The following is a 6,257-nucleotide window of genomic DNA, read 5'->3' as shown; positions in this document are numbered from 1 at the left end:
TCATCGTGTCCAGCACTTTTTTGGGAACTAAAATCAGAGACAATATTAATTATCTCCTGAGTGTATGTTGGATTAAAAAATATTGAACAAGAATTTGGGGGACCCAAAAATTCGGAAAAATGTTTTGTGGAGGGAGGAATATTACTTGCCAGGCTTTCCCCAATTAAAGAAAAATGATTATTCAAAATATCACAATTTGTTGAGAATCTTCAAAAATTTCACCATCAAATCTAATTTTTGTAATGTTTGACTTAACATTTGATATATTCATGGTTTGCTTTAAAACTTTCCATGTATTTTGCATATCATGCCTGTAAAATTGTAACTGATTAGTATAATATTTTTTCTTTTCTATTCGTATAATTTTCGTCAAAGTATTTTTGTAACTAGTGTATTTCAACTTTGATTGCTCAGTACGTTTCATTTTAAATCTGTAATATGAATTATTCTTTCTATTTATTGAACGCAGGAGCGATTTTGAAATCCATGGGAGCCTGGGTATTTTTTTGTAATTAGCTGATTTTTCTCTACGTTTTGGAATAAAAATGTTGGATAAAAATCTTCATAAAATATTCATAAGACAAATTAACATCATCTGTATCAAAGATACAGGACCAGTCTGCAGTGTCTAAGCTAGCACCTAGCCTAGCTATACTTTCATAAGTAATTCTTCGTTTAAACGTATTGTTGTTTTCATTATTAACTGTCTAATTTAAAGAAAAACCAGTCGAGATGATCGGTGATATCTGAGAGTACTACAAAAGAATCGGGAGGAGGAAGAATGTTACAAAAAATGTTATCAATTAAAGAAACAGATTCATCAACTATACGTGTGGGTTTAGATATTAAGGGTAAAAAAGAGGCAGACAAAAATATTTCCAAAAATCTTGCGACATATTATTCTGTTTTAGTAAATCTACATTGAAATCACCCATTATAAAACAATTTTTATTGATAAAAAGTGGGTTTTTAACCAGATCCGAAAAATAATCTAAAAATAATTCAGTATTCGCGTTTGGTGGTCTATATACTACACCTATGATTATATTTTTACTGCCTGGAACTGTGATTTCAGTAAATAAAGACTCAAAAAAAATCAGTCATACTGGTGAACTCATCGCAGACTACATAATCATAATTTTGTTTAACATATATGGCAACACCTCCATCTACCCTATTTTGTCTGTTATTAACCACTAAATCGTACCCGTCGAGAGCGAAGGGAAGACTGGAGTCATGAGAGAGCCAGGTTTCGGTTAAACCTACCTCCGAGATATTATGCATGATGGGACTTTTAAAAATAACCTCAATTCTTCAAAATGCTTATTAATACTTTTAATATTAAAATGTAAAAGAGAAAAAATAGTACTATCATATTCCTTGACAACATTGGTAAATTGGGTTTGAGTAAGATATTCAGAAGACGGACTTTGCAATTGGTTCTCTGTGTCAAAATCATAATCTAATTCTTGCGGCGATGAATTAAAACTGTCAGAAACATAATTATATTAAAAAAAATGTCATTTTGATTGATATTTGATTCGTTTTGTTCAAAAGAAGGTCCTGCCAAATCAAAAAAGTCATCATCATTAATTGAATTGAATGCTGTGTCTATTGAATTGCGTATTAAAGGGTGAGCGTGTTGTCCGTTGCTTGAGTCCACGAGGGCACCTGTAGAGGGCAGTAGAGAACAATTTGACTGTGGAGATTGTTGCATTTTCATCGCGATCGCGCGGTCGACGGCGTAGATCTGGAGGGGGGCCTGGGAGCCCCCCCCCCCCCCCCCCCCCCGGCTCTATCAACTACCTAAATAGCCCGGCCTAGTTAGGGTTAAGGCCGTGTCACACCTTTCCGGGCAAGCTACGCGGGCTTGTGGCGAGGAGGTAGTTTCCAGCACGTAGAAGATTTTCCGCGGGTGAACAAGAATGTTTGCAGTTTTCGAATATGTTTCTTACCTACTAGACGCGTGCTACTTAGCTTCTAATTGCGTGCATTCCGTGTGACCTGCGTGAGAGCCAACTCCTGAGAGGTGCTGCCGGTAAGGGTCTCCTACTGGTGTTCTGCGTGAACCTCTGCGAGTGAACCCCACGACTCACTCGGAACAAGTTTTGAGCATGCTCAAGGCCTTGTTATAGCGTATCTGGGGAATTTTTGCGGCTTGACTTGCGGGGAAACAAATTTGCTACCTGGAGCTCTCCGCAGTTGGTCCGCACCTGACAGTACCTAGCGCGTATCTCGCCAGTAGTTGCCCGGAGGTGCTCACGCAAGTCCGATTTAACCGCACCCAAGTTTTGAGCATGACCAAAACTTTTTCCGGGTGAGTCGCGGGGATGCCCGGAGAGGTCCACGCAGAACGCCAGTAGGAGGCCCTTAGCGGCAGCACTTCGCAGGCAACTCCCTCGCAGGTACTTTGTAGTCCCCGTATTCAGCCAAGATAATGACATTTCGTGGGACTTCAGTCATTCCTTCAGAGGAATTCCTTCACTGAGTTGTCATCCCCCACGCGACTGGTACAAAGGTCACACAGTATACCCGCAAGTAGAATTTAAGTAGAACACGTCCAGCAAGTAAGACATATACACTGGCTCGCCCAAATCCTTGTTCGCCCTCAGAAATTCCCGTTATGCTGGAAAATCCCTACAGGCAACAGAATGCATAGCTTGCCCGGAAAGGTGTGACAGGGCCTAAACATGGTTGCGGGTAAAAAGATTTGCGCGCACACCTCCTGGCGACTACGGGTGAGATACGTGCTAGGTACTGTCATGTGCGGCTCATTCCGGGGAACTCCGGGTAGTAAAAATTGTTCTTTGCAAGTCGCACGCAAGGCTTGCCCGGAAAGGTGGGACACAGCCTTTAGATTTGCGGCGCGGACGTTTGAGACGCATGCTCAAAACTTTGCTGTGGGTAAATCGGGTTTGCGTGCACACCTAATGGCAACAACGGGCGAGATACGTGCTAGGTAGGCTCACTGTGGGGCGCGTATACCATCTACGGGCCCCGCGGGACCTCAGGGTATCTAAAGGCCGTGTCATACCTTTCCGGTAGGAGGCTCGATCGTAGTGGCCGCAAGTCGCAGGCAACACTCATGCAGGTTACACGCAGTTGTAACGCAGGTATGCGCAACAATTCCGCCTAGCTTGCCGTGAGGCCTCACACTGGTAAATAATTCCCCAGAGAGACGTGTGTTAAAATTCAAATTTCAAAAAAAAAAAATTGTAAAATAGCTAGGAGAAAATATGAGGTGTTTCATATTCACTAACCTGAATAAGTGAAATATACCCTTTCATCCATCAAATTTTCAATTCAGGTTCTTCTGCTCAAACTCTGTCCAAGGGTCCGCAAAGTCAGACTACGAGTTCTTGTCACTCAAAAAAATCACCTATTTTCTGTACATGCAGCCAAGCAAATAATTATAGTCCCCTCAAATTCCATCGGAAAAGCTTTCATCTTCCAACCAAACTGCAGTTGTAGAGGACTTCATACTCAATATCTACAGCTATTCAGTTTTTTGTTTTGTTTTTTGGCCAAACTTTATCACTAATTTGAAATTAATTTTTCTCTTCATTTATTTGGGTATCTTTGGTACGAATTTGTGAAGGGGTCTGGGACATTTCATTTTATTTACAGGTGTGAGCCCTGAAAAGTATGGCAGGGCCTTGCTCTCCCCTGCGGTTTTGTTCCCCTATAATAAGACGAGGAACTTTATCTGTTTAGGGAATTGCCTCCCTGGTCTGTTATAACATCGGTATCTCTTCCCACCTCCCTGGACCGACTGAGGACTAGAAAGAAACTCGTCTCACCCTCACTCTTTTCTTTTTCTTTCTCTTTACGCTAATATGTTTGTCTTTCATACTCTTAACAACCATTACTAGTTATAGGTTTTCCTGTTTATTTTGCACGCAAAAGTGTAGATAAGTCACTGAATTTCACACTTAGTGCATTTTTTGTAAAGAATGAAAATAAGTCATTCAATTTCGTGAAATTCTCTTCCTAGAACAGACAACAGAATGAGGAGATAAACCGCAGAAGAAGGAGGGTTCGAACGTCTCTAACACCCTCGCTGCCGCAGCATTCTGGCCAGCTGTCACCTTTCCGATGGGCCGTCAGGAACTTCTGTACTAGATCCGTTGCCTGAGAATTCTCGCTGAATAGTCTGGACTTGTTTTCCCGTTTATGTAAAACAAATACCTGTCTCTTCTTTAAAAAGTATGTAGTTTTTCAGCACGTCTTGCAGTCTAACAAGTGCAGGCATTTGACTTCTGACCTCTCTTTTTTTTTTCTCCAAAACATCTGCTATGTAAGTACTGAGCCTTTCAAAATGTTCGCCTTTTTCGATCACGAGTTTATCTGCAAAGTTGATACAACCTTTATTGGCCGAGGTTTCAGTTTAGCATCCGCGCGGTGTGTGAAATCTTTTCAAATAATGCCTCTGGCCTGCTCTTCCGTCATTTAGCTCTCTTATGAAAAACTATTAATTCTTACCTCCTCTGCTGGAAGAACGCAGTGTCCCAGAGTGTGTTCACTGTATGTTCATAAAGTCGTGTAAAAAAATATTGATTATGATTTATTGTGAAAACGCTCGTGACAGACACCTGTGGTGTGGTTTTTCACCGAGTGTTTACATGGTAATGTTATGTTTCACACTGTGAACTGATGATTCACAAATTGTTTCCAATGCATTGTTAAAATGTTCGAATTAACGCTATATAATATATGGCCACAAGTCAGATCGTCGGCCGGCCAATTTTATAGGTGTCCCGTAGGCTTATACCGACGGCGGCCCGCCGTTCCTTCTGTTTTGGAATTTCTCACGAGCTACCTGGGTATTTATGTGACTTGGCCATCAACAATAACACTTTTGCCTTCCTTTAACATTGCAACGAGGTCTACGATGTTCCTAATTTTTTTCATCAACGACCACGACAGTGAGGTTCACAAGTCCGGTACTTTTGTGAAAACATGGCATAAAATCCTATAAATGCAAACTAACAAATAACTTTCCTTCTACCTTACTTCTTCTCAGAACACAGTTTAATTCTATATAAAGATAAAACTTAATGTAAACGACTTAAGAATCACATTAAGAACTATCAGACTCACCTGCCTGAAACCACAGATAGTACATTAGATGTTTAGAGCTTAAGAAATCAATAAAACGGGAGGAGAACCCAAGATGAAAAAAGAAATCTGTAATCACTCCTAAATTAGAATGTTTCAAAATATCTTTGCTTGCTACTATATTCTTACTACATTATCCAATTTTCTTTTATTACCCCAACTTTTAGATTCATCTTATCCGCCCCAAAGTGACTATTCCTGTCTTGTCTGTCCCCCATGATACTAGCCGTGCCCACTTCTGCGTGCGCTACCTGAGAATGACAGGTAGAACCTGCAGCTAGTTGTGTCTTCTTTCATGAGGAGAAGTTGGTGGGGGGTTTCCTTGCTCTGTCTTTTCCTTGCCTCTTCTTGATTGCCCTGGCTCCTCTTTCACATATAAAGTCCCTTGGTTTCTTCTCATGTGTCTTTGTCATTTAATTTTTAAATGTTTTTTGTTCCGCAAATCGTTCGACGGCGACCACTCGATTAGGTCGGTGCTTGGGTGGTTGTAATCTGGGCTCCGTCCCTTTTTTCCTTGGAGTGATATTTTGCGAATTGCGAACAAACAAGAGAGGGCGCAATTTTCTGATTACGATGCGAGAGAGAGACTGAGATGTTGAATAAATCAATATGATTATCAGCAATGAAAAGCTCTAATGATTTATGGTAACGAAAGGCATGCGTATACATGATTTTAACATGGATATAAAATAATCACTATCGCATTAGATGATAAGATAGTCATAGCTTGTTCTACACGTTGACTGTGTGCATCATGTTTCAGATGTTTAAGAAAAAAAACCAAAAAAACCTGAGATTATAATGACCAGGCCTGTTGTTGGTACATAGTGTCAAAATGCCAGTTTTGATTGGCTTGTCTGACTGACGTTGACAAAATTGAAGCCCTGTAGGAGAATGTTGTGACATGCTAACCTGTGGTTTCCCAAACATGGTGCATTCTGAACGTGTTTGTGTTGATCTAGTAGGCTAGATAATGTTGTTTTTGCAGTGCCTAACCCCAGATACGACCATGTAATGATGATGTTTGCAGCGATGAGCAACCGCAACTGATTCACTCCTTGTCTGCTGACCTATTAACCTTCATGTTCGTTTTCAGACGTGCTTGTGTGTCTCTTCCATGTTTAACCCACATTCATGCG

This window comes from Diadema antillarum, unplaced genomic scaffold (assembly GCF_040938485.1).
Source record: "Diadema antillarum isolate AM-2024a unplaced genomic scaffold, OU_Dant_1.0 seq00000566_RagTag, whole genome shotgun sequence".
Lineage (NCBI taxonomy): Eukaryota > Metazoa > Echinodermata > Echinoidea > Diadematoida > Diadematidae > Diadema > Diadema antillarum.
This window is presented reverse-complemented; position numbering follows the sequence as displayed.